At 48.1% G+C, this 21,386-nt stretch overlaps 1 protein-coding gene across 1 annotated transcript in view; it reads left to right on the top strand.

Moving 5' to 3' along the window:
* The window catches only part of VPS13C (vacuolar protein sorting 13 homolog C), a 2,437,235-nt gene that overhangs the window by 1,784,862 nt on the left and 630,987 nt on the right, over positions 1 to 21,386 (top strand). The gene's annotated exons all lie outside the window — the stretch shown is intronic.

Raw genomic sequence — 21,386 nt, 5'->3', positions numbered from 1 at the left:
TGAGTCACTGTATATGTACTAAACTAAATGGACGTGGATGGTGTATTGTGGGAATTGAAGGATTACCTATGGTCATGAGTTCACTATGATGAAACTGAACTACTCATGCCATGATTGTACTCACCTGTCACCAAGGCTATTTCTAAAGCCGAAACGCGTAAGGAAAGATTGTGCTGCCTGCTTCAAATAACCATCACCACCCCCTTTTGTACTGCTTCAAATAAATGCCAGCATGTTGCTAGAGCTGGTCTTCGGGTAATTTTGTAGTGATGCTTTCTGCGATGTTTTTATATATATCTATATAGTGGTGCTATATAGATATGTGCATTTTTATATGAGTTTGCATCTTTTATGACACATGTGTATGATTGTCTATCTTGTGTACAGTTGCAATTTGAGAGTGGATTTGCATATATCTTGCGTAGATGCGTTCTCTCTCTCTCTTGTGGGATTGCTAGATTCATTTGGTTATTGTGTATGCACTTGCTCTTCTTTTCCACTTTTTGAAGTCCTCATTTAGTGTGATACAGTTGGTATTCACTCTCCTTTTAACTGTTTTTCTGAGACAAGTGTTCCTTTTATTCAGTACTTGTACTTGGCCTTCTGGTGCAGCCATTCGTTTATGCTTGCTCCAGGTTGGATGTGTTTGGGTTTCCCTTCTCTGTATTCTCAGAATAGGTTTCCCTTGAGTGCGGTTTTGCTGGCAAAAGGAGTTATAGCTCAGAGACATTAGCTTTTGCCTTTGAGTTCCAGCTATCAATAGGTCATCATACTAGGAGGTTATATAATGTTTCATAGTTTTCACTGTGGTCCTCCGTGACTTCCAAGGCTTTTCTCCCTTATGTTCCCTGTGGGTCTTGCCACAGTGCTTATGGGGGGACAATGTTCCTTCTATATGTAACTTCCTACACACGACCGGTCTTCTATCTTAATTTAGACCGGCTAGTTCTTTTTGACAACTTTTGGTAGCACCAGTTTGAAGACACTCCTCCAGGTGGGGTATAACTATGATATTTAATTCAAAAGATAACAGATCTGTGGCTAGATGTCTCTATCAGACGAACAAGTTACTTAGCTTCAGTAACGCTTTATCTGGTAGAAACATAGTCTAGCCGCTGATTCCTTAACACCCGCCCATCTAACGCGCTCTGCGAACGGATTGTAGTATTACGATTACACACACATTCAAGGGCCCTGGTTTCTCACACCAGTGGTCGGTGTCCTTATTCTGTTTGCTTTACGGTTTTGTTTGTCTTTCCAAACAAGTCTTTTTTCTGGGTATTACCCAGTCTTTCTGTAAGACTTTGTAATGATTAATAACAAAAATGTTTCTACCTGGTTTTGGCACACTGTTTCCACAGCTAGTTTCTATGGTGGTCACAGACGACACTGATGTCTTTGCATCGGAGGGAGTCTTATATGGACTCTGTCGACATCACTGGTGCGGACAACGTTATTAAGGAGTCACACAACATCATCTACCGACACGCAGAGGTGCTGCTGCTGAAACATTTCCAGATCCAGTCTGCTGCCTGGGGAAAATACAAAAGTTAAGCAATCTGCAGCTAGACTATGTCTCTACCTGATAATGTGATACCCGAGGTAAGTAACTTGTTCGTTAAAGATAACAGACTTTAAATGATGGAATATTATTACACTGGGTTGAAGACTATTGGCAGGTATGTTCATACATGGAAATGCATAGATTACCTTTGCTGGCAAGGGGTTTGGTTTTGGTGATTGAACTGAACAAACTGCTGGGATAGAAAATATGCACTTCTATAATCCTTTTAGACTGTCTATGTAGAGATAGTATTTTGCTGTACCGACTGTTATCTTCTATACTTTTGTGTATTTATGAGTGTATGCTGGATGGTTGCCTTGTAGAAAGCTTACGCTCACTACAATAGTTGCTTTTGTTAACATGCCAGTGATAAAAGGTATACGTCTGTTTGCTTACAATGAATAGTTATGATAAAGGCAGTTGGCCAGGCATATTGATAGTGATAAGAAAGCATATGTTGTCAGTGGACATTTAAGGGTGGAGTGCTATTTCTCTGAATTAAAGCCTACAGATAGGCTTTTTGTATTACATGATATCTCAAACCGTACTTTAGTAGGCAAGGATTTTGGTGTTGGTTACACCCTCTCACAAACCACGGGCTTGCATTGTGAGATTAAATTTTAAACCTCAATATAAAATATATTTTACCATTTTACCTATACTTTTGCATACCAGTGCAGTTTTATGACTTGTAGAAAAGCTTACATTCAGTGCAGTAGGTCTGAGTTTGTTTTGGTGACCTGCAACAATAACTATAGGCTTGATTGGTGTGCAGGGAAATGTTATGCCAGGTGCCATAGGTCTGACCTGTTTATCATGTATATCTATTACAAAGCCAATAGGCCTGGCTTACGTATTGTGAAAAACACTTGGTAAATATAATAGGCCTCAATCAATGGATTGTGTCACATTATATTGCAGGCCATAGAAAGGGATTTGGTTACATATAATCTCAAAGATTACCATAATAGGTGAAAGGTTTTCATATTGGTCACTGTAGAAAAGTGCCTCTTTTGATCTTGATTAGCCCCCACATTTTGGCTGGTAAATGATGTAATTTCGACTGGAAGTGCAAATGGCCCCTGCCAACCAGGTCCCCTGTGACCGAAGCTCTTTCCGTAAACTGTACCTTTAGTTTCCCAACTGGCACAACTTCAGTACCCCCTTGTAAGTCCCTAGTAAATGGTACCTCTGGTACCTAGGGCATTAGCACTGAAAAGGGACCCCAAAGGTAGCTGCACGAATTGTGCCACCCTAGAATCCCCTCACTAAGGCCATGCACTCTGCCATTGCAGACTGCGTGCCTGGGTGCTGACTAAAAATGAAGAGTTGATGTGGCACTCATCCCTATGTGTCATGCCCATAGATACTGCACAAAACAAGACAACCTTCTGGCAGTCCTTTTAGCCCTAATGCAGGGTGCACTATATCTCCCGTGAGGACATATCTTCATGAGCATAGGTGCCCTTGCAATACTCATGTTGATTCTTGGATATTACACGTGAACAGGCAAGCAATAGAGAGTACATGGACTGGATACTTGTCAATGCGAGTTCCCAAGATCCATGATAGCTTCACTGAAGTATGGGATGTTCTGATGGATACATCTGCCTGTGGATTCCTCATATTTTGAATTATCCCAATGCGCAGCATTCCACTGAAACTTTTCTCCTTAGCTCTCCATGTCGACCAGGGCGTCACAATGGAATGTCTCCACACGTGACTCTGCGTGACGTTTTCAGAGCCATAAGAAGACCTCGTCCGTGTGCTGCTGTCAGTTCCCTTTTTTCCGCTCCTTTGATGCATAGCGGTTTTTCCAGGCTCTCCAGTTCTGGGAGATTTCTTCTATGCTGTTGCTGTGACTTTGTAGCTACTGAAGATGTCTCCTCCTAGGAAGTCAAGATTCAAGCCATGCAAGGACTGCGGAGGTCAGATGTTTATCACTTACCTGCATGAACATTGTTTATAGTGTTTGTCTTCGGAACATGACGTCGAGACTTGTTCATTGTGCAAACAGATGAATCCGAAAGCCTTGAAAGATAGGGAGGCCAAGTTAATCATGGCCAAAGCCAAAAAGCAGAAGAGGGTCGTAGAAGGTCTTGGATCTGATAAAAGTCACTGTTGCCTCACACTTCAAGGTTGTCCAAGAAGCACAAGAAGAAGCAGCAGCATGGTTCTCAGCATTGCTCGTAGTAGACCCCGTAGAGATGATATATCTCCACCACCCTATCCTGGGGTGTCTCCAGCACGGAGGGCTCCTACTTCCCAGTCTCCAAGATCTTGTGATCCAAACTCCAGGCTCAGATCCGACTCACTTCTTGAATGCTATGTTTAGCGTTTTTTAAAGGTCTGGGACGCCATCTGGTGTGCCTGCAGGCCCCATTGGCTTATTGTCTGGAAGGTTTTTCTCCTCATTTTCCACAGACACCTTTCATACCCTTTATGCCTATGAAGCCAGTGAATTGGCCTCCACCGGCGCCCAGACTGCAGACGCAGTTGCCTTTTCAAGAAGGGCATGGCACTTTGGATGGATCGGCTTGGCGCCGTTTGGATCTGATCTGGTGCCATTTTGTCCTCAGCAAGCTCCATTAGCTTGGCCCTCAGATATTCCTTTGACACGGGTTCCGAAGTCACTGGTGCTGCTTCTGGCGCCGCCAATGCCAATACATAGAATAAGATATCGTACAAAAGCACAGAGGCTTTTGGAAGAGGCAGAATACCAGGAGGAACATGAGGAGGCTGAAGGAGGGAAAATTGCGGATCTTGACCCCGATTTTGAAGGCCTGCAAGAGGAAAGTGTTTTAGATAACTCCCCTTTGTGGGAATTGGTGTCTACTAACAGTTTACCACCTCCTGAGGTGCCGTCCTACCATGCTGTAATTCGCAAGGCTGCCGTTTTGTTGCAATTGCCACTACCCTAGGCTGAACTGAAATCTAACATCCTCATTGAGGTTCTCCATTGTTCAGCTTCTGTGTTAGAGCCAGTATTGCCTTTCAATGATGCTTTGACGGAAACTATTTTGGAAATCTGGCAGAAGCTAATGTCTTCTACTGCAGTCTCAAGGACAGTGGCTAGAAGATATAAAGTGGCACCTGGGCATCCAGCTTTTTTGTCCACACATCCGCCTCCAGAAAGCCTAGTTGTTCAGGCTTCTTGCCCTTCCAAATTGTCAGCAGGGTTTTTTACATCTATGCTTGCTGATAGAGAATCCAAAAGGATGGAACAATCGGCCAAAAAGGTCTTCTCATCAGAAAGTATGGCCTTGAAGTCCACAAATGCCACTTGTCTGTTCAGACCCTACATTCACGCCCTAATGGATTCAGCAGAAAAGGTTGATCCAGAGTTGCTTACGGAGATCCAGGGGCATTTTTCTGAACTTTTGAAGGATGCTTAGGCTGCTGCTCGTCAAGTGATGCAATCTTGGCTGGACACTGCAGACTCTATAGCAAGGGCAATGGGGTATTTGGTGGCGACGAGAAGACATGCATGGTCAAGGGAATCAGGTTTTTCTCCAGATGTGCATGCCACATTCTGGGACTTGCCATTAGATGGGTCTCGCTTGTTTGGAGCCAAGGCAGACTCTATGCTGCAACATTTTAAGGACAGCAAGGCAACTGCAAGGTCCTTATGGCGTAAGTTGCAAACCAGGGACTATAGACAGTTCTGCAGATTTCAATGCCTTTCTAAGAACATGTCCTTTCGAGGGAGACAGCAGCAGACATATCTGCTTTAAAAATCTTGGAGGAAGGGGCAGAGGTTTGCTAGTGTGGTTCTGCCAGTCAACAAGTCTTTTCCCTCCTCCTCTGTCTCTCCAACCTTTGTTGCAGGGAAATAGCTCTTGCTCTGCCATCTTAGAGCATGCGTGTCCTGTGCGAGGGTGGGTTGCTTATTTTCTACCTCACTGGAGGTCTGTCACTACAGACCTCTGGGTTTTAATCATCGTATAAAATGGGTATGCCCTATCCTTCTGGGATTTTCACCCTCCTTGCCCTCCCCATCAAAGCCTTTGCTCAGAAGAGCATCTTCTGCTTCTCCAGCAGTAAGCATTGCCATTGCTTCAAAGGAGTACAATAGAGTTAGTTCCAGAGTAGGAAAGGGGTCAGGGGTGCTACTTCCTGATTCCCACAAAGGATGGTCGTTTACAGATGATTCTCAACCTCAGGATTTTGAATTTTTACCTCACCTGAGAAGTTCAAAATGTTGACCCTGGCACTGGTTCTTCTTGAGCTGGAGTAGGAAGACTGGATGGTGTTGACCAATTTACAGGATTTGTATTTTCGCATTCCCATTCATGAAGTAACATCGGAAGTACCTCCGTTTTATGTTTGGGACTGCGCATTATCAGTTTGCTGCCCTTCCATTTGGCCTTACATCGGCACCTCAAGGTTCCACAAAGGTGATGGCAGTGGTGGCAGCACATCTCAGAAGATCAGTGGTTCATGTGTTTCACTATCTGGATGACTGGCTGCTCAAAGCGAAGTCGCCAGAGATGATGTTGCATCATTTGCAGGTAACAACACAGCTGTTGTTCTGCTTGGGGTTTTTGATAAATGTACCTAAATCTCACCTGGTGCCCTCTCAGCCCAAGTTGTTCATAGGGGCAGCAGTGGATACTACAGTGAGTCGTACTTTATCGCCTTCACAGAGGATTCAGGACATGCAGGCTATGACTCCACTGTTTCAGAATAGAGCGTCTGTTCCAGTTCTGAGGGTCTTGTGCCTGCTAGGTCTGTTTGTTTTTAATACTGATTTAGTCCAGTTAATCTGGATGCCCGTCAATCCAACGTATCTAATAACCTCTCTCATAATTGGGTCAAAATTATCTTTGGGGTTGGTCAAATAGATTGTCATATCGTCCACATACATGGATATCAGCAGCCCTCGTGAAGTAAAGCCAATGCTACGCTGTGTATGATGTTGTCAAAGTCTCGCCGCTAACGGCTCAGTAGCAGTCGCGAACAACAGCGGCGACAGAGGGCAGCCCTGTCTCGTGCCCCTTGCTATATCAAATGCGTCCGATATTTGACCATTCACCTTCACCCTTGCCTTCGGGCAGGTATAAATAATTTGAATTTGTTTTATGAAGACAGGACTAAACCCCATCCTGGATAGAAGGACAAAGAGAAACTTCCATTCTAGGGAGTCGAATGCTTTGGTTGCGTCAAGAAGCGCTGCTACTGCCTGAACATGTGGGGCTAGGTAGTGGAGTAGTCCGAAGATCACTCTAAGATTGTGTGACGTGGATCTGCCCGGTATAAATCCGGATTGATCGGGTAGTGCTATCTCTGGTAGCATAGGCTGTAGCCCATCTGCCAGGACTTTAGCATTGATTTTGGCATCCACTTTCATCAACGATAACAGGCAGTATGATTCTGGTCCAGTAGGGTCCTTATCGGGCTTCAACAGAGTGATTATCGTGGCCTCCCTGAGGGTGGGGGGGAGTATTCCAGTTTCCATCGCCTCCAGATATACCTGGAGTAGTCCGGGGGCAACAAGATCTACATATTCCCTATAGAAGGCCGCGGTGAGATCATCTGCTCCTGGAGCTTTATCTGCTGGCATTCCAGATATTAAACGTTTCACATCTTCTATCCTGATGGGAAGCTCCATGTACTCTCTAGCATTGTTATTGAACCATGCTAATGCTATGGTGTCCAAATAGTCTGTAATGTCTGTTTGTGAAGTGTTGGTGTGGGAGGAATAGAGCGCCTGATAAAAGGTAGTCATGGTCTGAAGAATCTCCTGCGGCGTCCTGACTATTTCACCATCCTCTACTTGTAGATCAGTTATGTAGTCTACTCCCCTTGGAGCGCGCAGAAGGTTAGCTAGCGTTTTCCCGGCCCGGTCCCCCTCTCCATATCTCCTGGCCTGAGCATATTTGTGCAGATAAGCTGTTTCCCTCTCTGCCTCCTCCTGAAATTCCGTCAGCTTTACGCGAAGTGCAGCCTGCAGGGCTGGGGAGGGGTGATCTCTGTTATCCCTTTCAAGTGCCCCTATTTCTCTTTCCAACGTACGTAACGTGTTTTGTACAGATTTGAGCACTCCCGTCTTCAGTGCCATACAGTGGCCCCTGGCGACCACCTTTAAGGCCTCTCATAGTGTCCCTGGTGATTCCACAGAGCCTTCGTTCATCTCAAAATATTCAATTAGTTTCCCCCTTAATTCTTCACGAAAAACCTGATCTAGCAATGTCCGTGATGGGAATCTCCAACTAAATGGTTGCACATATTGCGGTGGGAGCTGCATAGTGATTAGAGTGGGTGCATGATCTGAAAATGTGCGTGGATGGTGTGTGGCTTTGACCACCCAAGTATGCAGTTCCTTTGAGAGCAACCAATAATCTAATCTCGACCAAGCGTTCCTTTGCATGTTCGCGCATGTGCCCTCCCTCGCCGTCGGATGCAGGGCTCTCCACGTATCCACCAATTGAATATCTTTTACAATTTCTCGCAGTACTGCCGCCTTAGGGTGGTGGTCGCGAGACGCCCCCTGTCTATCTTCTGTGAGTGACATGACCACATTAAAATCCCCCCCCCCACAGTATCGCCACCGGTCGTAGCGACTGGATCTTGTTGCACATGTGCCAATAAAATGATGGGCTATCCACATTGGGTCCGTATGTGTTCACTATTACTGTGGGCGTGTTACAAAGTGCTCCCTGTAAAATGATGTATCTTTCTTCATTGTCTAGGAATGTGGAGTGTGTTTTTGAGTGTAAACCCCTGCGAATTAGAATAGCTATGCCCCTTGAATAGTTCGAGTAAGTGGCCTCCACTATCACTCCCCATCTGTTGTGTCTGAGCGTGTTAGTTCGGGCAGAGCTCAAGTGTGATTCCTGTAGTAAACCTATATCCACCCCATGCGAGGTAAGTAAGAGTGGATCAATCACACCTTTCTATGGTCGTTTAAACCCCTAACGTTCCATGAGAGACACTTAATGACCTTCAGAGTTGCACCGGTTCACATTAATAGAACAAGCACTCTGTCTCCCTCTAGTAACTAATGTCAACGTAATTTGTTGAAATCCGAGGACCAGTATCGGCACAGTGCCGGTGTATCTCCAGCCAGGGCTATGATTCAGGATCATTACGTCCAGGCAAGTATCATACTCCGATTCGGGCGCAGTACATGGCAGGTAATAGAACCAAAAAAACAACCCCTCCCCCCCTCCACCCACACCAACCCCCCAATTATGTTGTGAAAATCCCACCCTTCCCCCCAAGACAGGAAATCATCAAACCATAATACCAAACTTAAGGGAATCATCCCATGGGGGAACTTGAGGACGCTGGCAACCTCCCCCACTCTTTTGGTGGGGTGGCCGAGGCTGCAGCACACCACCATTGTCCAGGTGCACCACCGCCGCTCCCGCCCCGGACAACCAATCTAGCACACAAGACTGACAGCACACAAATGAGAGCCTTTGTCCCATTTTAAAAACACCTGGTCCGGGCAACATAAAATACACAATTACATAGACTATTGCGGGGCACTTATCTGCACATCCAGCGATTATGTCTGAGTCCCTCAATCATTGTCACTCATGACTCCTTCAAGTCGTGGTTCATTCGTGGCCGACGACTGTTTATGTTCCTTTGCCAGCTGCTTGGCGTAGGCAAGAGCAGCCTTAATGTCCGTGAAGAAGGCGGGCTTGCCATGCCCCTGAACTCGTAGTTTGGCAGGATAGATCAAGGCATATCTAGTCCCAATCTGTTGGAAGATCTTCTTCGCAGGGAGGAATTCCCTACGAGCCGCCTGGACCTGCAGAGTGAAATCCGGGTATAGGGCTATATTGTTTCCCTTAGATTGGACTGCCCCTTTCTCACGTGCGAGTCTGAGGATTGTGTCTCTGTCTCTGTAGTTGAGGAACCTTGCTATTATTGGTCTTGCTGGTGCACCGGGCCTTGGACTGGGCCCCAGTGTACGATGGGCTCTCTCAATCAGGAACATAGCAGAAAGGTCCGGGCCAAACAGTTCTCTCATCATTTCCTCTACGTACTTTGAATGTCTGTCGATTCTGCTACCCCCGTAATTCGTACGTTATTCCTTCTGGACCTGGCTTCCAAATCTTTGTTCTTTTGTCTGATCAACTGCAGTACACCATCCATCCCAAGCAATTTCTTGTCCATATACGTTTGTCCCTCCTCCATTTCCGTAACCCTGGTCTCCAATACTGCCATACGACCTTCCTGTTTCTCAACCCGGTGTGTTATCCTGTCCATCCTTTCAGCCAGTGAGTCCATTTTGGAATCTGTACCCTGCAGGCTGGATTTAAGATCCTTAAACATCTCCCGTATGTTGTCTGCCGGCGGTTGGTCCGTAGCGCTGTGACCCAGCAACTCCTGTTGACCCGCATCACCGTCAGCCGACTTAATGGTTTTCTTTCAAAATAAATTTTTAGTTGCCGCATCTCGGGCTTCCCCATATCGACGATGTAGATCAGAGAAAACTGAACTGCAATGCTGGAAGTCACGGCGTGCGCAGTATATGTCCTCGCTTTCCTGCACGCAGTAACTCGGCTCAGTAGGGTTACTCGCAGTGGTGCCTCCAGTATTCTCACCGCATCTGATCTAGAACGTTAGAGCAGGGTCTCCCACAAGGTCTGAACCAGCGATAGCCGGCGGCGCAGTTGAGCTTGGGTACCACAATCTAGCTGCAAGGGATTAATCCTTCCGACGCAGGCAGCCTCCGCCTTGGCATACCACTTTTAGGGACACGAGGCGGGTCATGCAGGAAGGGATATCCACTCGCCCTTCGGGCACTCACTGGTCATCAAGCACAATATCAAGATATGGAGGTCGCCCCACCTGGACTCCAGTACAAAGCGGATCCACTACAGTATGTACCAGGGCCCTCAGATACTCCTCCCGAATAAAAGCTGCCCTCCAGCATTCCTGGTGTGCTTGATATATACTGCGGGTGGGGGGAGCCTCCTATGTTCTTCACTCCTGCATTTATATATTTCCCTCTACTCAAAATGGCCACCCGTGCTGAAGGAGGGCTGTCACCCAACAGAAATAGCCTGAGCTAACTAGATTGCCGCTCTGTCCACTTCACACCTGTGTCTACTCCCGCGCGGGGACGCGGAGTTGCCTTCACAGCCCCCCCAGCCGCTTCGCCAATATCCGGGCACTAACGCAGCTCAGACTGCAGGTCCCCGCTCCACTGCAGGGATACACGGCCTTGCAGATACTTCTCCCGGCAGCGAGCGGCGGCTGGCGCCACACGCAGCCTGATGTCCCTGATGCAGATCGGAGCACCAAATGGCAGATCGGGGCCCAGCGCAGCCAAAACAATGGTAAAACGCTGCCGGGCTGGCGCAGCCGCCGACTCCTCCACCACGGGCCACACCCACCCTCAGATTCCTCCTCACCACTCAGGGCGTCCGGCGCCCGCGTAATCCAAAGGTCCGCCGGCCTCAGGGTCCACCTGCCACAGTCCACACCCGGCAATGCTTTCACGGGTGGTGGCCTTTGTCCGGGCACTCCGCAACATTTGGGAACAATCGATCGCCGGCCACGCTTCGCCCGGCCTCCACCTACTTCAGGTCCCCGCTTCACCCGATACGTCAGCAGGTAGACCTCCAATTAATGGTTTGCAGCCGTCTTGTGTCTCATATTAATACACTTTCAAAAATCCACTTGTGGAGTCCCGGGCTGTCGTGGCGGGCGGCCCCCGTGGCACCTCAAAGACAGGTTTGGAGTTCTATGAGCGGATATATTGCGGATTGAGAAAGCTCGGCTGGCAGAGCCGATCTAAAATGCGGCCATTCCGCTGCACAGCATGGCCACGCCCCATAATTTATTGTGAAAATCAATAGGCTTTTAAGGGTGAATTATTTTATTATTATTTATTATTTTTGTGTTTTATCGAGCGCAAACTTGACCCGTGAGGGTATCAGAGCGATTTACACAGTATACATTGTTGAACAAGCAAAAGGTTTAAAGTGCAGAGACAAACAAGATCAACATGTATGGTTACAATCACTATCCGAGTCAGTAACAAAAATAAAGGTTCCATATGTTCTCGTCGTGGGGAGTTGGTGATCTGAAAAAACTGTAGTCATACAATAGTCCGGCACAATGTGGTGGTTGCGGGTAGGCCTTAATCGAGGAATTTAACCATGAGGAAGGTTTTGGTCTCATTTTTGAAGCGTGCTATTGAGAAGGGATTTTCCTAATGGAAGGTGGGAGAGAGTTCCAAATTCTTGGTGCTACTGCTGTGAACGCCCTGTTGTAGGTTCTTTTTTTCTGAAAGGAGGCAAGTTGGAGTAGGAGGTTTCTAGTGGACCTGGAGTTCCTGCTTCCTCTGGATATCACTAATTTCTGTGCCAGATAAGCAGGGGAGTTTGTGTATAGAGCCTTGTGTATAGTGCATGCCAGTTTCAGCTTAATTCTGGCCTTTAGGAGGAGCCAGTTCAGCGCTTTCATGTGTGGTGAGATGTGGTCAAACTTCCTGGTACCTGTAAGTAGTCTGGCAGCCGCGTTGAGGCAGGCTTTTAGAGGCGCTAAGGGGATCTTAGGTAATCCTGTGAGGGTGGACAGCCGCATTCCAGTCTGGAGATGGCAAGTGCTTGAACTGCCATTTTTAAGTCTGGGGCGTCGATGAAAGGTTTCAGCTTCTAAAGGTAGCTCAAGTGGAATCTGGCTGCTTTAGCCATCAAGTTATTGTGGTCTCTCATATTCAGGTTACTGTCGAGGAGTATGCCCAGGGCTTTGGCAGAGTTCACAATGGTCGGTGGGCAGTTCAGGGCTGTGATGACCTTAATCTACATCTGAATCTCCGGGTTGACTTTTGATGGGGGAGATTAGGATTCGGTTTGAGTTGGTTATTGGCTAGCCATTAGACAGTTAGTTTCAGGGTCTCGTTCAGGGAGAGGATCTCATTGCGCGAAGAGATGTTGATGTATATTTGGATGTCGTCCGCATACATATGGTAGGAGACGTTGGCGGAGCGGTGAACTTCGGTGAGTGGCTCTAGGTAAAGATTAAAGAGGGTGGGGGACAGGGTTGAACCTTCGCGGACTCCGACAGTGACCGGGGTGGGAGCTGATAGTTTGCCTTTGATGAGGAATCTCCGAGAGCGGTTGTGGAGGAAGGACCTGAACCATTCTAGTACCACGCCATCCAGACCCATTCTGAGTTTGAGGCGTTCAAGTAGTTTTACATGGTTGATCGTATCGAAGGCGGAGGACAGATCAAGTAGGATTAGAAGGCAAGTTTTGCCTTGGTCAAGGGCTTGGAGGTTGTTGATGTGCTGACTTAGTTGCTGTTGAACACACTTTTCCAATACTTTGACTAATAGCGGGATATTGGCGATAGGTCTGAAATTATCATGTGAGGCTGGGTCCAGTGAAGGTTTTTTCAAGATGGGAGGACTTGGCCAGCTTTCAAAGGGTCCGGGATAAAGCCCTGTTGGAGAGAGGCGTTGATAATTGTAGTCCAGCAAGAAACTATGGATTGGGAGGCAGCGGCGAGGCAGTTGGAAGGTAGCGGGTCATTGAAGTGGTTGTTTGGTTTTAAGGTAGAGAGGATTTTTGAGATGGAGTCTTCATTATAGTATTCAAAGTCAGTCCAGAGGGCTTGGTTTTTAGGAGAGGCCAGGATGGTAGGTGCGGAAGAGTGGGGCAGGACTGGAGGGGGTTGGGGGCAGGTGGTGGTACTGATTTCAATTCCTAATGCTGTGATCTTATCAGCGAAGAAGGAGGAGAATTCATCTGACGATTTTAGCGATTTTGGGATTCTTTCGGTGTTTTACCCAGTTTATTAGATTGGAATTTGACCAGTTCAAAGAGCTTTTGGTGTCTATTCTTGGCGTTCCCCAGTTCCGATCTAAAGTATTCTTTTTTGCAATTGATGATGTGCTTTTTGTAGGCATTTCTCGCCTGGCGCAGACGTTTTAGATGCGTTGCAAAGGGGTTTTTTTCAGAGTGTCGTAGCGTAGGGATCTCCTCTCCATGTTGAGGAAGCCAGTGAACCAAGGGTTTCTGTATTTGATTTGTGTTCTTTTTAGTTTTAGAGCGGCAAGGTCCTCCAGAATGTTTGAAATGGACGACGAGTATGGCTCATTGAGATTGCTAACCTTGGTTATGTGCACGGGGGTAGGTCAGATTGGCAGCAAGCCTCAAGTTTCATAAGGTCTAGGTTCTTGGTGTCTCTGGTCCATCGTTTGAGAATCACCGGTTGAGATAACTTTGTCTTGCGGGTCCTGGGTAAAATGAAAGAAATAGAGTGATGGTCTGACCAGTCACAAAGGTCTATGGAGATAAGCTTGACAGCGGAATCCTTAGAAATGGTCCAGTCAAGGATGGCTCCTTTAGAGTGGGTTGGCATAGAGCAGGCTTGGGTCAGGGCTTGGCCAGTTAGAAGGTCTTTGATGGCATTGACATAGGGATCTTTAGCGTCATTCCAGTGCAGTTTGAAATCACCCAGGAAAACCTCTGTGGCATTAGAGGAGATCTTTGTTGTTATGATTTCAAAGAGGTGATCATTGAAAGCGTCGTTTGAACCTGGGGGGTGGTAAAAGATGTGCAAGTTACAAAGATGTAATGAGTTGCTGCAGACGGAGAGTGCGAGGTATTCGCAGGAGTCGGTGGTGTTCGTTACGAGTTCTGTGACAAGCAGGGAGGATCGGTTGATGCAGGCTATGCCTCCTCCTTTCTTATTGGTGTGTCTATACAGTCTGGCGATGTTATAATTGGGTGAGACTAATAAGTCCAGGCAAGGGGAAGAGTATTCATTTATCCAGGATTCAGTTAGTATGGCTAGGTCTAGGTTTTTGTCCAGGATTAGGTCCGCAATATCAGCGACATGTTTGACTGCTGAACCGCAGTTGATTAAAAGACCAGATAGGGGGGGTGTCTGGAGGAGAGTCAGGAGTCTGAGTGGATAGAAATACAGGTGCCAGGTTGCTTTTTACCACACTTCTGTTGTGGAGGGTAGCTGGCCTGTTGGGGTTGATGTGGTGTTCGCGAGTCGTATTTAGCGGAGGGGGAATGGCTGGGGTAGAGTTGTGGCCTTGGATATGGCTAGGATTTTGTTTCCCGTGAGGTCTAGAGGATTAGAAGAGGCAGTGGGAGCGTTATAAGTGAGTGCGAGAGCCCGGGATTCCTCCTCCGAGAGGAGGCAGGGTTGTTTGCGTGGTAGCGGGAGTGGGTGCTTGGGAGGCTCGGTGTTCGGTTGGGAGGAAGTATACGGTGGCTTGAGGTTAGCCAGTGAGATCTCAGCAAGGTGATGGAGGTTCATAAGGTCCAGAATGGAGCTATGAATGCTCTGGGTGAGTTTAGCCGCCCTGGAGTGCAGAGTTTCAATATTAGTATACACAAAGTGTGCGAAAGGGCGGGGGTTCGAAATTTCAGGACCAGTCGAGGGGGCATGTGATGGTGGGAGGGGAGAAGGATTGGCTAGAGCAGGCTTCGGGGTCTTTAGAGGAAGAGTATCTAGCTCGCGATTTTGGTGGATGACTGGCGTGGGGGAGCTCTGAGGTCTAGGCGTGGTTCTGTTATAGGTGCCTTGGTCAGGGTGATCAGTGGATGGAGCATTTAGAGGTCTGGCTCTCTCAGGGAAAGGGGACATTGGGAGCGTATTAGTCTCCCCAACAGACCCTCCGGTCCAGCGGAGAGAACCTCATCACAGTCCCCAGAGTTAAAAAAACCAGGTCCAGAGGCCGCCGCTTCTCGGTCCACACGGCCAAACACTGGAACAACCTCCCACGGAGACTGAGAACTGAACCCAATCTCCTTCAGTTCAGGAAAGCACTAAAGACCCTTCTCTTCCCTGACCCATAACCCCCTCCATTGCTGACCCCCTTGAGTTTCAGGTTCTAGCGCTGGGATGCTCTAGGGTTACTACGCGCTCTACAAAACCTTTAAATAAATAATAAATAAAACAGAGGGGGGCACTAGGTGGGAGGAGATCACAGGTGTAGGGAAAATTCTGACGCCAGGGAAAGGAGACATGGTAGGGGGGATGAGCTGAAATGGAGACCCTTGGAGGGCTGGTATAGAGATGGCCAGGCCTGTTAGGATGGCAGGGTGGTGGGTCATTGGTGCGGGTGTTGGTTATCCTATCGGAGTTGTGCACGTGGTTTCTGAGAAGGAGGAAGAGGTCTGAGAATTTATTGAGGTTGAAGCTTGGATTAGAACGATGCCGTTTTTGTAGAGGGTGATGGTGAGGTCAGCTCGCAAGTTTGGGGAGGGGGCTATTGTGAGCTTAGTGCCCTGTGGCATGTTCCTGGTTGAACGAATATTGAGAAGGTGCGCTAGGGTTTTTCGCGAGGAGCTGGTTCTTCAGGAATAGAAGATACAGTCATTAATGACTGTGCCGATGTCCGTGCTGTAGTGCAGGTCGGATATCAGCGTCTCAGGGTGTCTTTTTAGGGTAGCGCGCTTGAATGATTTAGTGGCAGTTTTGGAGAGCTTTGGGGGTCAGACATTAGTATAGGAGTTTTCCCCAGACACGGATAGGTCAGGACTCAATGGTTGGGTAGGGAAGGGACTAGTAGGCAGTAGAGAGGATGGGTCTTTTAGGTACCACGGTGGGCTGGAACTAGAACGACTGAAGTAGGTTGCTTGACAGTCATTGAGTGATGAGTCGGGGTTAGCTTTATTAAAAGGCAGTCGAATAGGTATATAGGCCAAATTAGAAGAGGGGAGCTGTATATAGTGACAATTGTGTCAGCCCTTGTGTGATGGCTGCTGATTTAGTTAGGGGCCCATAATGGCCTGTTTAAGGTTAATTTGCTATCATTTAGTATGCACTGCTCCCTGTTTAAGGTAACCTTAATTTAGTTTAATATACACTGCTGCAATAGCAGCATCTTTTGGCACTTAACAGCGTAGAATTGGTGTATTTTGTTCCTTACTGTAGCGTTAGTCCATTCCAAGATGGCTGACGCTTTTCTGTGTGTGTTCAGCCCTCTTTCAATGACTATTCTTGTAGGATCCTCTCCTTGAAGCAGAGTGCTCTTTGTGGCAAAATGGAGGAATTTGAGTCCTGGACGCCCGAGATGCCCCTTTCCCTTTATGTCATTTCCTGTGAAATCAACGAAATTTAATTGCAAATGAAAATAAATGCTTTTGCAATATAAAACTGTTGGCCACGCAGTACATATTGGCTGCGTGGGTCCAGATTTTTTCTTGAAAATTATCCTGATCAGTCAATTTGTTCTGTTTTATCAATTGTTGAGATCCGGGCTGGTCAGTTGTAGGATCCATTACCTCCATTTGTACACACCCTTCCTCCTGTGGTCAGTAGAAACGGGGGAGCTGGCCCAGATTACATTCAGAGGCCCCAAGGCGGATTAGAACGATCCGCTGCTTCTAAATTGGCGATTTGTGGCCCCAGGGTGGATTGGAGCGATCCGCTGCTGCAGAATTTCACATTAGCGGTATCAGGGCGGATTGGATCGATCCGCTGCTGCAGAATTTCAAATTAGCGGCCCCCGGCCGGATTGGGACGGTCCGCTGCTGCTGGGTTTCAGATTGCGGCCCAGGGCGGACTAGGACGATCCGCTGCTGCTGGGTTACAAGTTAGCGGCCCCAAGGCGGATTGAGACGGTCCGCTGCTGCTGGGTTTCAAGTTAGCGGCCCCAAGGCGGGTTTGGACAGTCCGCTGTTGTTGATTTCCTGGGGTGAGGGAGGGGAGGGCTCTCTGCGCAGAACAACCAGCGCCCCACACCCCCCTGTGAGAGGCGCACCCTCGGGAGAGGCGCGGGCATGGCATTTGGCAAGCAGCAACTCACTACGTTCCTTGCTCCAGGAGGAAACGGACCCGGATACCAGCCTCTCTCAGCACTCCGAGGTCGTCGGGACTCTATAAGTTGCTCTGGAGACGTAGAGGCATCTGCCGTCCACCATCGTCGCGCTCAAGCTCCTGCCCTGAAGGTCTTCGGTGCCGGAGAAGTCAGGCGATTAGTCACCGACCAAGCCAGATGGTCCTGTCCAGTGCATCGCCGGGCGTCCCTCGCCAGCAGCGTCCGTCAGTCTTCAGTTCCAGGGGTTCGACGCACGGTGAGTAAACCTATAAATCCAGAGATGTTGGTTGGCAGGAGTGTGACGGGTCGAAGGGTTAAACGAGGATATCGGCCGTTTCTGGCAATCCCCAACTCGGAGCTCGCTAGGGGAGCTCCTGTCCGGTGGGCATCTTGCTTGTATTGATCATACACTCTGCTAAAGCCTGTAGGCAAATATTATGTTACATGGCATGTTACAGATTACCTTCGTAAGCAAGGCTATTGATGTTGATGTCCCACCCGAACAAACCATGGGGGCTGGACGATTCCTGCTATGGTAATCCTTATTAGGCTCTATTAACCGGGATATATATTGTTTTGACAACAGCATTGTGTATATATTTTGAATGTTATTATAGTATACCTGATGGGTGCCTTGTGGGAAGATTGAAATTAACATAATCGGTCTGAGCTCGTTATGGTGTCAAGCCAGTGATAATAGGTAGAGGTCTGATTGGTTCACTTGGAAAAAATAATTCTGATGCTACAAGTATGATCTGTTTATTCTAATAGGTTATGACAAAAGCTGTAGCCCTGGCACATTGATTGTGCAAAGCATATATTAAAGTGAATAGGCATTTAAGGGTGGTTTGTGTGTCTGTTTTAAAGCCTACAGATAGGTATTTTGTAAATGAAATATCTTGTAGGGAAGATTTTTGCAGTTGGTTACTGCATTTGCCACACCCTAGGGGGAGAAGATTTTCACTGTAATAGTTCTTTCTTTTTTTTTTTTTTTTTTTTTTTTTTTTTAAAACCTTTATTTGTTAAATGCACAATACACAGCGTCTGCTCGGGGCCGGCCGCTATGACATATTGGAAAAGGATAAAAGAAAAAACCAATAGGGCAGAACGCCGTTAAAGCAGTCTCTGTGCGAAAAGTATCGTATAGAACATAGAACCATAATGTCAGGATAGGAAAAGGTTTAATTTTATAATTTTGTCGAGTACAATATAGAAAACTACGAAGAGAGTAGAAGCCAATCACTGACCAGGAGAGCCATCATCGTTCAAGGAGCACCCAGAAGGAGGCGTGATAGAGGAAGGCATTTGTAAGAAAACAGGTGGCCACCATCAAGGAACTAAGACCAAACGCTATCACAGAATGATACAAACCAATAAACTCCCTGCTAATACTGAACCCCGACCCCAAAGAAACAGAGAAATATAGAAGAGAAAGAGACAGAAGAAGAGGAGAAAAAGAAAGAAAAAGAGGGCCATAGAGACAAAGAAAAGACATAAAACACATCCCATCCCCCCACCCTGCATACCAGCGGAAGGCCACGGCCCACCCCCCCCCAATAGGCATGCCTGTCGCCCCAAAAGAACCCCAAGTGGGAAGGAGAGTATAGAGAGTGAGAAAGACCATCCCAATCTCCCAACTCTCAGAACAGAAACAAGAGAAGAAGGATAATAAGACACATAAGACCGGAGGAGGGCCAAATAAACGTTCCAAAACAATCAGCGTTGTTACCCTCGGCCACCCGTCCCCGGACCCCGACCCAGTACCTGACCAACATTTAACTCCCAAAATGTCCGTTACAGTCCCTGCAAAGCACATAACCGGATACAGCCAAACGAGAGAAGCGTCCTTATCCTTGTCCCCTGCGATCCAGCAAGTTGACGGAGTCCAGATCTAAAACAGCCACCGTTGACGAAGAAAGCAAAGGTGAGGTCCACTGCAGCACACGATGCCAGCCACCAAAGTCGCACCGCCACAGAACCAGACGAGGAATGTTCATCCAGAAGGTGTCAACGCACAATCGCAGCGCGTGAAGGGCAGCCAGCAAGAACGGTAGTTGCAACTCCAGGATGGACCAGTGGGACCTGTAAGGAAGCCCCGAAGCAGTCGTGAGGCCAGGCGCCCAGACACAAGTCCCCAGTGTCCGCCAAGGACCGAGATCTCCATACACCCCTGCAACAATACTGAGTAGCTCGGCAGCAGCGACATCACTTTCATCCAGCACCATCAGGTCCGTCTGAGCAGGTTGGCAGTCACAGACAAGCACCGGGTGTGGCGAGGTGCACAGCACAGAGGGCGCGATATGACCATCCAAGGGATCTGCATTAACGGAGATATCCGGTTGGCATTTCAGGTTCAGGACCATGGCACACATAGTTCCACGGAGGTCCGTCAGAGCAAGCATTATATCCGCGAGGCTGAGAGATACCGCAGGAGGAGAGGGAGCTGTCGTCCCACGCAACCCGGGCTCGGGATCGCGCCGCAACCTTCGAGACTGGATACCTTCGGCCATCACTTCAGCCACCCACCAGTAGCCGGTCCCCAAATGGTGTCGCTCCGGGAGCACAGCAGCAAGACGGTGCCCCTCGCTCAGTCTCCGGCGTCAATGCAGCACTGTCCACTAGGTGCACGCCAAATGGCCGCCGAGCGCCTTGAACAAAATGGCTCCTGGCGCAGTCCTGAAAGACAAGAAGATGTCCGGAGCCGTCCACTGGCTGTGGGGAGGGTGAAGTCTGTCGATCACTATGTGAAACCGAGTCCGGTGCCAGGGAATGCAGGACAGGGCGGCACGCTACAGCGGGGATAGCAGTGCGGTGAAAGATTCCAGTCAGCCGACCCCGTCCTGATACAATGTCAGCTGTGGCTGCAACGAGGAACGGCAGCCTCCGGAGAACAAAGACCCGGCCGCAGCGCTGCAACACTGTAGCAGAGATCGGGACTCCTCGCCGTCACTGCCACCAGGATCGCGCCGAAAAGAACACCGCTGGGTACAGGAGCGCCTCGCGGATCCAGGACTCCGACAAGCGGGAAGGATGGTGGGCAGGATATTCGGCGTTTCGGGAGATGAACGGAAGGGTCGGCGGAGCCGAGGGATCAGGCGGCCATCATGGTCGCAGGCTAGGCTCCTCCCCAATAGTTCTTTCTTGACACTTTTCTTAGCTGCCTGCCAGCATCTTGTAAAATGCAAAATCTTTAATTAATGCATACATCCATAGATATATATATATAAATATTCATACATATAGATACATAGATGGCCTTTGGTTCAGCTCTGTTCAGCCATTGGTCTGCTTGAGTGTCATATACACTATGCTTCCATCCATAACTAAGTACTGCATGGGGTAATAATTCAGTTCACATCTGTCCTTGGCCCTCTTGCCCTTTGAATGACTGCATTTTCTAATCTCATGTGTGCAACCTATTGAAAATTAGTATTCATCTGATAGAGACTTCTAGCTTCAGATTCCTTACCTTTGAATTTTCCCAAGTGTCAGGCTGGATCCGGAAACGTTTGTGTGAACAGTACCCCTTCGGGTGGCTCTGTTTGGCTACGCGCGACATTGTCGGCGTCGTTAGTGTTGGTTCTGATGTTCATTCACCTATATAGGTGCAGGCGTCAGTTCTTTTCTTTCTTCACCAGTTAAACGCCGATCTGAAGACTTTCTCCTCTCTTTTTCAACAGGTTTTTTCAATGTTTTGTCAAGTATTTTTCCTTGTGTGTTGAGGATGTCATCTAGACAGACCGGGTTTAAACCGTGTGGCACAGGTCACTGTGCCATGTCGGTAACCAATCAACACCTTGTCTGCTTGGTGTACCTCGAACCAATTGCTACTGGCCCCTCTACCTTGATCTCATCCATGCTCATGACGAGCCCAGCTAGTCATGCCTCACAGTAGAGCTGTGCTCATGACGAGCTGGGTTTGTCATAACTGCTGCAGTCTGCCCACGTGTGATTGATTCCAGGCCTGTGCGGGAGAATTAATCAGAGGACGGAGTCGTGACGAGCCTGGCTCGTCATGAGCACAGCTCTACTGTGACTCATGATGAGCTGGGCTTGTCACGAGCCCCG

The sequence above is a fragment of the Lissotriton vulgaris genome, chromosome 2_1, assembly GCF_964263255.1.
Source record: "Lissotriton vulgaris chromosome 2_1, aLisVul1.2, whole genome shotgun sequence".
In the NCBI taxonomy this organism is placed as follows: Eukaryota; Metazoa; Chordata; class Amphibia; order Caudata; family Salamandridae; genus Lissotriton; species Lissotriton vulgaris.
This window is presented reverse-complemented; position numbering and strand designations above follow the sequence as displayed.